This window comes from Sus scrofa, chromosome 3 (genome assembly GCF_000003025.6).
Source record: "Sus scrofa isolate TJ Tabasco breed Duroc chromosome 3, Sscrofa11.1, whole genome shotgun sequence".
Lineage (NCBI taxonomy): Eukaryota > Metazoa > Chordata > Mammalia > Artiodactyla > Suidae > Sus > Sus scrofa.
The window spans coordinates 126,209,570-126,221,044 of NC_010445.4; the positions used below are offsets into that span (position 1 = coordinate 126,209,570).

Genomic DNA, 11,475 nt, shown 5'->3' on the forward strand with positions numbered 1-11,475 from the left:
GACTCAAAAACTCACGGTTTCCAAATGAGACAGGTTGTGGCGGGTGGGAGGGGATGGGCTGGGGCTTTGGGATGGACATGCTATACGATAGGGTTGTGATGGTTGTTGTACAGCTATAAATGTAATAAAAGTCATGGAGTAATTAAAAAAAAAAAAAGCCACCTCATTAAAATACCCAAAGACCCGGAGTTCCCGCTGTGGTGCTATGGGTTAGTGATCTGGCGTGTCTCTGCGGCATTGCCCGTTCCATCCTCCAGCCTGACACAGTGGGTTAGGGATCTGGCGCTGCCACAGCTGTGGTATAGGTCGCAGAGGTGGCCCAGATTTGATCCCCAGACTGGGAACTTCCATATGCTGAGGGTGCAGCTGAAAAAGGAAAAAAAAACCAAACAAACCCAAGGTCAACACAGCAGGAGCCTCACTTCCACGTCAAGACACGCAGTGAACACCCAAATGCAAGCAAGCGGAAAAGACACGCGTCTGAGACCGTGAACTAACTCTGCCCCCGCCGTGTGGAAGCGGTGAAGTCTCAGAGGCCCTGGAACACTTTTCTTTATATCCAAGTTCACAGAGTTACTCGGTATGGAATCTGTCAATTTTAGGAACAAATTCGAATAACGTAGTATGATAAATTTCCATTAATTCAAATCATCACAGGATGCACCGTGTGGGTTCCAGCCAGTGCGACTATAGAAAGAAAGTTTGCTAAGCAAATGACAAGGATAAATACGGTTATCAGAGGAATGGGTTCTTGGGGTTCCTTTTTAAAACCCTTTTCTTTTCTCCTAATTGGAAAACGAATACATGCCCAGGGGGGAAACCTGAGAAGGGAGAGACATGAAAAAAGCAGCAAAGGGAAAGCATTCAGGACCCTGTCAGACTCAACTACTGCCATCCGGCTGGCACATCTCCTTCCCAGCCATTTTCTCTGACCTTTCCGCCTCTCCCAAACGCGATGGAAATGAAATTGTCTACATCATTCTGCATCTTTAGGAGACACGTTTCAATCGCTTATTTTCAACCCTTTTGAAAAAACCTACTAGCTAACTACCACAAGTGTGTTCATTTCAAAGAATTCTTTTTTTTTTTTTTTTTTTGCCTTTTCTAGGGCTGCACCCGCAGCATAGGGAAGTACCAAGGCTAGGGGTCGAATCAGAGCTACAGCTGCCAGTCTACACCACAGCCACGCAGGATCCGAGCTGCGTCTGCCACCTACACCACAGCTCACGGCAACGCCGGATCCTTAACCCACGGAGCAAGGCCAGGGATCGAACCCGCAACCTCATGGTTCCTCGTCGGATTCGTTAACCACTGAGCCGTGACGGAAACTCTGTGTTCACTTTTAAATAATTCAAATCCCCCAGGGTCCTCCACTTGAAAGAAGAGGGTGGCAGTGCGGCCACACGGCTGGACATCTACCGCATCCCGGACTCAGTGCCGGGAATGGGGGCCGTGGAGGAGAGGGCCACAGGGCCCTGCGCGCAAAGAGGCCCACGGCCCGGGAGAAGGGGGCAAGCTAGGTCCCCAGCCTGCAAGGTCAGGCCCTGGAGAGGCGCGTCAGCAAAGGGCCTGGAGAATAGAGCCGGGAGCCCAGCTGGCTCCTCCCTGGGCCTGAAAGAATGAGGGGTGACTCAGCCAGGGTTCTCCAGACAGACAGACACACGCATATCACGGACACGTATATATCTTATATCCGTGTGTGTGTGTGTGTGTGTGTGTGTGTGTGGAGTGCCCCCCCAAAACCACAAATAGTACTGGACCCTATTATATACTATATTTTTTCTTCTACATATGCACCTGTGACAGTTTAATTTATAAATGAGGCACAGAGGAGATTAGCAATAATGACTAATACTAGAATAGAACAATTACAATTTCCAGAAATAAAAGTTATGGGATTAAAGAAATTGGCACCAGATTGTAAATCAACTCTGCTTTAATAAAAAATTAATAAAGAAAAAAAATTTTTTAGTTATGTGATTATGGTCTTTCTTGCAAAATATCATACTGTCCTGTCCTCACCCTTCTTATAATGTTGTGAGCTATCTGAATGCCCACTGCACGAGCTAAAGCGAGGCGAGTGACGCAGGCGTCTCGATGCTGTGTTAGGCTTCTGCTGCCCTTCTGGGGCTCTCCTGCGTTGGGGGACCCTGGATCACTGAGCCAGCAAGAGCTGACGGCTGGATGTCAGGAGCAGACGATGCTGATGCCTGGGGTCCCAGGGGGGGCAGACCGGGACAGCATGAGATTTCATCACGGTACTCAGAACGTCTTGAACTTTAAAACATATGAATTGCTTATTTCTAGAAGTTTCCATTCAACATTTCTGGACCACGGTTGAGAGCAGACAACTGAAATCGTGGAAAGCAAACCCACGGATGGGGGTGGGGAGCTACTGCATATATGCAAATGGGTTGATTTACTATAGGAATTGGCTCACGTAATATGAGGCCACGTAGTCCCACCCTCTGCCACGTACGAGCTGGAGAACCAAAAAGGCTAGTCGTGTAAGGCCCAAGTGCACGTTCAAAGGCCTAAGAACCAGGAACATTGATGTCCAAGACAGGTGAAGACAGGGGTCCTCGCTCTAGAGGAGAGCCAGCCCCGCCTTTCCTCGGGCTTTGGTTCTCTCCAGACCCTCAGTGGATTAGATGATGCCCGCCTGGCATCAGTGAGGGCGATCAGTCTTCTTTACTCGGGCTACTGAACCAAAGGCTAGTTTCTTCCAGAGACGCCCTCACAGACATACCCGTACCTAAAGTTTCACCAGCGACCTGGCTACCCCTTAGCCCTGTCAAGGGGACACGTACAACTAACCATCGCAAGTGAGATTTGTTTCCAAGACTCTTCCAGATTATTCTCATGGGCTACTTTCAGAGGAGCAGTCCCCCATCCACCCATTTGGCTTCTTTATGCCTGGCACCATCCTGTCATATCTCCCCTCATCACCGCCAACAGCAGGGGTGAAAAGAAGTCCAGTGGCCTATTTAACGTAGTGGCCCCAAGGGTTGGGAGGCACTGCTGAGACCGAATGATGATGGCGGTGACCAGGGGGATGGTTCTAGTGATGAGAGTGATGGTGGCATGAGGAGGGTGGTATCAGAGCATGAGGAGGGTGATGCCGACGGTGACAATGACACTGACGGTGAGGAGGTGATGATGGCGACCGTGATGCTAAGAGTGCCGCGTGATGGTGAGAAGGAGGACGAAACTGACGATGATGCAGGTGTACCAGGAAGCCAGCAGCTGGCCCAGGCCCACCCACAGGGGGAAGCAGCTCCGGAACACAGGTCTGGCCCAGAGAAGCTGGGAGCCCTTCCCTGCGCTAGGCCTGCCCCTTCCCCCACTTGCAGCAGCAATGGTGAAAATAATGGCCAAAGCGCTCCCTTTCCCGCTCGCTCTGAGACCAATCAGCCAGGCCATATGGTTTTACCGGGTCAGGTAATAGCCCATCACCGAGAACAGATGCTAATAAAAGGAGCACTTCCTTGTCCTGTCTTTAGAGAGACAGGAGAGGAACAAGCAATCCCTAGAGAATAAGAATGAAGGCAGAGTGGATCTCATCTTATCGGGAAAAGAAAGACACCCAGACCAGCCAGAGCAGCCACCATGTCCCCCTCCCGCCCCTGGAAGCTGAGCCGGATGCCCAGGCTGCCACCAAGCATGGCACTGATGCCACATGTCTGAGGGATTTTTACTAAAACCTCACGCCTGCCTCGGCCCCACACTGGAGAGGGTGAGAGCCGCAGAGAAGCTGGGCTCGTCCGCAGTCCTGCCCCTTGGCTTCTCCAGACCCCCCGCCCCCCCGCCCTCACTCAGCCACATGTGTAAATACAGAAAATTGCACGACGTTGGAAATGATTGCCTTTAAATGCAGGTGATGCATTTGGAGAGGTTCTCACTTCCCTCCAAAAGTGACTTCCAGCCCAGCAGAGAGAAAGGATGGGAGTGACGGGGAGAGTGGGGAAGCTGTGGTCAACTCTGCTTTCTGGAAGCATCTGTTAAATGCACAGGAAGGAAGCAGAGACCTGAGCATTTTACTGCTGGAGGGAAAACGGGGCTGTCTCTCTCTCTTTCACACACACACACACACACAGCTGCTCAGAATCAAAATTCTGCCAATGCTCCCAGAAGTCCCCTTTCAGCCCACTGGCCCACACACACACCCCCAAACTCAATGCTTTCCAAGTGCCCAAGGTGGGGTGGTCTGAGGAATAACCCGCAGGTCTCTTTGTGCGGCCCCCCAACTTCAAGGTCACGGTGGCTGCATCAGGGACCCCGAGAGACGCGTGGTGGAAGATGTGAGCTGGGAAAATCCAACACAGCAGCTCCCCAAACCCCAATCGTGACCCTCACTGGCTCACTGGCACATGCAGCGGCTCTACAAGTCTGGGTCAACTGATGCCTAATAAATCTGACTTTGAAAAGAAATACTCAGTGGCAGAGGCAGCACAGAAGCCTCTTCCATCTCAGCAGACGTACGACCAGCCAGACTCAACTGCGTCCCCTAGGTCCAGGTTTCAGGAGGCTGTCTAAGGGGCTCGGAACCCCTTTCTGCACGTGAGCAAGCTCAGAGTCAGACAGCATCACTGAGCCAGTAAACGACACAGCAGAGACCACCTGGAACCCGCATCTCCCTGCCCCCACCCCGCGTCTTTGTCCAGGGATGTTTTGCAAAACAGGATCTAACAATCCCCATCCTTCAGGGAGGAACAAGACACTCTCTGTCCACCGTGAAGTTCACTGCATCCGTGGGCGAGAGACCATTTGTGGTCCAGGGGTCTAGGCACCAGACCCAGGCCTGCCTGTATACGCTGGGTGTACCATTTCCAGGCCTCAGGTGGCACATCTGTAAAATGGGTCTCCCCCTCTGCCACTTTCCTCAAAGAACAAAAACGATGCAAGAAAAGACCTCGGAAACGCAGAAGGCAACGGCAGGAAAAGCCACAGAAGGGCAGAACCCTACCACCAAGTAGGGGTGGAAGAGAAAGTGACAGGATTGAATTCTAGGGTCCTCTACTTCCTGCCGATGGCTCTGGGCTACTTCTCTTGCCCTGGGCATCCTCCACGTTTCCACTAGAAAAAAAAAAAAAAAAAAAAGGGCCCATCCCATTTGGCTCGCGCATCACTGCTGAAACCAAATAGTGTTTTGCTTTGTTGAGAGCAGGGCCTCACAACTCAACCACACACTTTGCTGAATACTCAAGAGAGGCCATGAAAGGGGAGGCACGCAACTTCAGTTAGTCTGGCTGATGTGCTCTGGTTGGCCCAGGGGCTGGGTGACAGGTGCGGGGCCAGGAAGACCTGCTGGCTTCTTCCAAGAGCTCCCTGAGCCAGAGAGAGAGGAGCCCTGGCTACGGCATCAGCCTGAGGGAGAAACCAATTCCAACTGGAAGACTCCAGAGGAGGAGACCCTCGGGCCACATTTATAAAACGAGAGGTAGGAAGAAAAGGCAGAGCTCGAGACAGATAGCCAGCTGGTGGCTGCCTGGGGCCAGGGGCGGGGACAGAGGGACAGCTCATGGGCATGAGGAGAGCTTCCGGAAGGAGGGAACCACTCTAAAACTGGATTGTGGTGAAGGTTGCGCAATGCTTACCGTTTATTGGAAAGTATGGAATAGCACCCTTGAAATGGGTACACTTGATGCTATATAAACGCTGGGGATTTAATTGCGTTTTTTAAAGACTTAGTAGGAGATCAGCGGATGGGAGAAAAGCAAGATGCTGAGACCACCCTCCTGGCCTGCCCCTCAAAGTCCCTCTCCCCAGGCCGGGCCAGAGCCAGGGGTCAGGGTGGGAGGCTGCCCTCCAGGCTGGTGGCAACTCCCCCAGCAAGTCTGAGGGTCTCCCCATCCACGGGCCAAAACCAAGCTCCAACAGGCAAGGATGAAGCCCAGGACCATGCAGGTGTTCGGAGGAACTGAGGAGGAAAAGAACGAACATGGGAGGTGGTGAGGGAGGAAAGGGAGAGGCTGGAGGAAAACACTTTAAACACTGCCCTGCTGTCGGCATGGACAGCAGCGGGGAAGGAAGGGAAGCCAAGCTCCAGGCTAAGGGATGAGGCTTTGCTGGGCTCTGCTGGGGGGGATGGCGAGGGGAGTGGGGCAACAGAGGACGGACCCAGGGGATGGCTGCAGAAACAGGGGAAAGGGCCCAGAACCCTGGGGAGGGGGAGGGAGAGGGAGAGGGGAGAGGCGAACTCCGGCTCTGCTTTGATGTGTGCAGCTCGGAGCCCACACTCGGCACTGGGAGAGCTCGCTGCCAATCACAGCCGGCGAGCAGGTGCCTGGCCAAGGGGACGCCTCCCTTGCTAAAGCGGACCCGAGTGAGGGAAGACTTTGGTTGGGGCACAGGGCGTTAGGCAATCGGGGAAGGCTTCCAAGAGGGGAACTACACACCCCAACAGCTTTCTTCCTGCTCTGGCCCAGGATTATGGCAGTTTTCTCCAACGAGGAAGAATTCAATGACCCTGAGCGCTTCTCAGCCCAGGGTCCGAGAGCCATCGCTAACTCCGCAAAGGAGACTTTTCATCTAATGAGGCATGGGGGTGGGCAAGGACCCCAGGACCGCCCCCCCAGTCCCCCAGCTTCCTGCCAACCTGGGTTGCACCTCAAACTCTAAAAAGAAACAAATCCCCAGAAAACACAGCCACTGTTTTAGCCAGGGTGGGGCGGGGTACACCGGGCTTATAAAGGAAAGAGAAAAAGACATCTTTGCAGCCCTGATGAGGGCAGGGGAGGGAGCCCGAGGTCTCTTGGAAGGTGTTCTGAGTTAGTCACATCTCCTGAACGCAAAGATACGAAGTTTTGCCTCTGTAATTCAGAGGCTGAGCTCTCTTAAAGGATTTACTGTGCTTTTCAGATGTTTTATTTCTTTAAAGTTCTTTAGACGTGCACCTTGCTCAGTGCCTAAGAAATGTTCCACCTGTCAAACTGTACTGGTTATCTGAAGTTGCATTAAACCCACGGGACTATATCGCAATGGACTTTTTTTTTCCCCCCCTGAGGAAAGTAACACACACACACACCCCCCATGGGGCAAGTGGCACCTAGAGCCCCTAAGCCCGCTGTGCCATGTCCATATATAATGCCCTGTGTCATCCCCTGATTAGACACTCAACTCAGAGGGAAGAGGACAAGCGCCAGGAGCCACAGGAGAGGCACAGGTGCGCAGCCTCGCGTGGGGGCACGAAAACATGAAAGAAACCCAACAGGACTGGGGGAGAATGGCAGGTCCCGAAGGAGAGTGTGATTCAAGTCTAAAGAGCCACCCCACCCAACACAGTGACACCAGGGGGTGGCAAACTAGCAAAATACACATAATCCCCCATCATGTCTGGGCTGGCAACTCCTAAATTGGAAGCATTATCCCACTACAAACAAGCAGGGTTCAGGGCTTGCTGGAATGCGAAATTCTAATACAAACCTGATCCCCAACCTAGATAAAATTGCGGCTGCCAAGAAGCTCGCTCTTTGGTGCCAAATAAACTCTGGGGCGCCTTATTCGCATCCTGGATGATCAGACCTCGGCCCTTCACTGCTTTCAAGCGGCATTGCAAGGCCTTAGAGTAAGTTAGGGGAAGGCCGGCTGGCATCAAGGGAAAGCAGACTGCCCTGTGCATAGACCTCACCATGGCATTTTAGGCGAAAGTGACCTTGGAACTCTGCACACCGCCGAGCCCCGAAAGGGGGAGGGGAGGCTGCAGACCCCGGATGAAACTCCACAGCAGCTCCAGGTAGAAAGGGGGCCTGGGGAGCATAAAGCCGGGGCTGGGGAGTGTGGGCCATGGGGAGCCCACTCCTTGCCCTCCCGGCCCTTGTATGTCTAATCCGTCCAGCTGGGTGGCCAGAAATGGACCCCTGGATAAGTTCTGAAGGAATGGGTCCAAGCCTCTTGGGGAAATGAACGGGCCATTGGCTAGCGTGGGGCAAATCTCTGTGCTTCTGGGGGTCTGACTTCATCTTTTTTTCTCCACAAGAAGATGTCCTTCCAGGCTTCCAATTCCCAACGCCAAGTCCCCCACATTATTCCTGCACGTGCACCTCAATTTTCCCCAAATCAGAACCCCAAATGGAGCAGGAAAGGCAAGAAGCGGCACCACCTCCAGGGCCAGAACGCAGAAGGCAGAGACCCTGGCCCTTCCCTGAGGCACATTATCCAATAAAACCTCAAGAGCTTGGTAATTACAGGCGCTTTCAAAAGTGAAACAGAAATAGCGCCAGGGCCAAAACACTGGTTTCCTTGAGACAAAGAGCTGGTTTTCACTAGAGGAGGGGGAAAAAAAAAAATCCCAGCTTTTGGTCTATCTTCTGAGCAGAGAAAGCCAGACCGATTTTTTTTTTTTTAATATTACTATTGAATCTGATTATGGAGAAGAGAATAGGATTCAGATCAAAAGCCCTTTTCTCCTCTAGGATATAAAATCATTTTATGAAAGAGGAAAAGTAGGTTGCGTTCTAAGTGTGCTCCTGACGCCAAAACAGGATGACAAATTAGCTTATTCGGTTCCCTGCCCTGCCACCACCGTTGAGATCTCAGGGCATCCACCCTGGCGGAAGACAGACCAAAGGAACCCAACCAGAGGTTTCTGCTCCTGTGTCATAAAGGTTCCCGGCTTCCTTGAGAATACCCACCCAGGGGAGGGATCTGATACCTGGAAAGGTACCCCATACCCACATGCAGCCCGATCTATATCCCTAAGGTCCCTGCCCACTCCATGCCAGCGCGTCATTTTGAGGACCTTGTGAATCATTCCGGCGAGCAGCTGTTCCCTTGGCTTAGCCGCTCCCTTGGTGAAAGGTTCTCCCCCCACCCCCACCCCCACCCCACTGGGAAGGGTCCTGAGAGGATGAAGCCAGAGATGGAGGGAAGAATCAATGACTGTGGCAGAGGCGCAGGCGGCCCTGGCCAGCTCGCCCTGCTGGGTCTGAGCAAGCGCTCTGGTGCGGCTGGCACGACTCCACCTGCGAGTGAGTCGTGCTTAGAGCTGTGTGCACATTCACTGCAGTTCCATGAGAAGTGGGTTTGAAACTAACATATAAAAATTAAGGGGTGGGACGAGGAGGAAGAGTCCCACATGGACCCCCCCCCACCTCCTGCGTCAGGCTGATCAAAGGGAGGGGGGTTGGGGGCCGTCGGAGGGCGTTCGGTGTCGAGGCAAAAGGCGGGACTCGCTGTCCTGCCAAACAGGCTCCTCCGGGGAGGGGGGTGTTCGGTGTTGGCCGGGAAGCAAAGGGGGCGGCTTTCAGCGTGGCCAAGCCGGGCCGGCACGCCCTGGGAGCCCGAGATGCGTCTCCGCCCGGAGCCCCACTCTCACACCGAGGCTCTCCGACTGCAGGGCTGCACGCCCCCGGGGACTAGGCACTTGTTGAACAAAGGGCTCCCGACTCCCGCAGCCTCCGCCTTCGGCCAGGAGAGGGACCCCCGCTCGGGCGCGGGAGCCTTCGCGGCTGGAGAAGGGCGGGCGCCCGGCGCTGCGCGCTCCTGCACATTCGAGGCGGCGCCGCCCGGGAGGTGCGGCGGGGAGGCTGCGCACCCGGCAGCCTAAACTTTCTGGAATCTCGCTGCTTCGCGGTCAAGTTAGGGCCGTGAGAGAGGCACAAAATATGCGCGAGGGTAGGGGTGTGTTATAAGAGTCCCACCAACGATGAAGAAAAAACAATTTTTTAAAAGACACTAGTCCAATGAACCTAACACCTACCTACTATGTGCCAGGCACTGGACCGGGAGCTCTCTTTGGTGGTTCGCATTTTAACTGTCACAACATACCCTCAGGGAGAAACTGTTCCCATTTGATAGCGAAGAAAACCGTGACCCGGAAAGGTGGCGTGTCGGGCCCAGGTCGCAGTGCGGGGCACGGCGTTGCCAGGCTCCTAACTCCGCAGCAGGGCTCTGTCCGTCGCCCCTCGGCCTGGGAAAGAGGGAACAGATGGCCGCCGCGCGGGCCCCCTCCCCTGGCCAGAGCGCACCGGCCACTCACGTGGGCCGCGTGGACCTGTCCCCGATAGGGCTAGCCCAGGCTGCCCCTGAAGCCCGGATCCCAGACCGCTCGGATCCCAGATGTCCTCCAGGAGTCTGGAGTTTTGTGTTGCGCCGGCCGGCAGGCCGGGACCCGAGGCTCCACGACTGGGGTCGGACCGCCCACGCCCACCCTGCCAGCCGCACCCCACGCACAGCCGCTCACCCACGACACCCTCCCCTCACCGGTCCCCACCGGTAACTGCGCCCCGACACACAATTCCACAAACGCAGCCCAAAATGTGCACATCTAACTGCAAACACGGATCCCCACGAGGACACGCCATTCCAGGGATACACCACTGTAATCGGTCACCCATAACTCTACAGCGCAGTCCCCCCCTCCGACACACACACGTACACACAAACACACACACGCACACGCACACACGCGCAGAGAGCCGGATCGCAGCGCACGCCGGTGCACACTCCCGCACTCCCCGCAGCTCCGCAGCCCGCCCCTTCTCTACCTGCTCCGGCGCAGGACGCGATCCGCCGGCTCCCGAAGCCCAAGTTCCGCGCCGCCGGCGCTGGGGCGGGCGCGGGCCGCTGCCAGGGACAAGCGCGCCGAGGACAGGAAGGGTGGCTAGGAGCGCGGGCCTCTGAGCTCCCGCAGCCGCCGCGCTGGCCCTACGCTCATCGCCTCCCAGAAAGACAAAAGGAAGTCGGCAGTGAGGGAGGGAGCGAGGTGGAAGCGCCCGCCTGTCCGCCGGTCGGCCAGACCGCCGCCTGCAGTCGCCGCGGCCCGCCTGCCAGCCCGGAGAAGGAAGGGACGCGAAGGCGGGGCTGGGAGGCGGGGGCCGGAGGAGGGGCCCGCGGCGGGGGCGGGCACTCAAGTTTCCGACGGGCCCGCCCCCGCTCGACCCCGCCCCCAAACTTAGACCCGCCCACTGCCCACCCCTCCGGTCACGCCCCCGTCTCTAGCCACGCCCCCTGCTGGCTCCCCGGCGCGCGGCCTACGCCCTTTCCACGCGGGAGCCTTGCTCCTCTCGCGCGCTTCCCGCCCAGCAGAGGCCTTGACCCGGTCCCAGCCCCGCGTGGATTTGGGGCAGGGGCGGAGCCAAGCACCGGGTCCGCCTCCCTAACCTTTGGCCTCTGGCCGGAGGGTGTGGGAGAAGCCTAGAGGCGGCGCCTGGGAGGGGCAGGCCCTGTGCCCTCTGCCCCGCCTCGTCTGTCCTCCGCAGGAAGTGCGGCCCGGGTGGCCCAGAAGGGGAAGCGGCCACAGTCGCCCCAGGCCACCTGCCCAGCGCCTCTAGTACCCGCCACTGCCCGTGCCAAACAGATAACCACCAACCTTCCCGCGCCTCGTTCAGGGAAACCGCCCGGGGCCGGGAGGAGGGTGGCCGGGTTTCCAGTTCCGGTTGTTTTGCTAACTCCAGGCCATTTCGACAGGTCCCGGAGAGTCGCCAGCCTAGGTTTCCCCACCTATAAAAGGCACGCGAGGAGGAGCGGGCTTCT

General features: G+C 55.9%; 1 protein-coding gene across 1 annotated transcript in view; it reads right to left on the reverse strand.

Annotated features, from left to right (window-relative positions):
* Nucleotides 1-10,812, reverse strand: part of HPCAL1 (hippocalcin-like 1) — a 112,975-nt gene extending 102,163 nt beyond the window's left edge. Inside the window, exon 1 of the mRNA XM_021085549.1 lies at nt 10,488-10,812. The gene's annotated coding sequence lies outside the window, so the exon portion shown is untranslated. The remainder of the gene's footprint in view (nt 1-10,487) is intronic.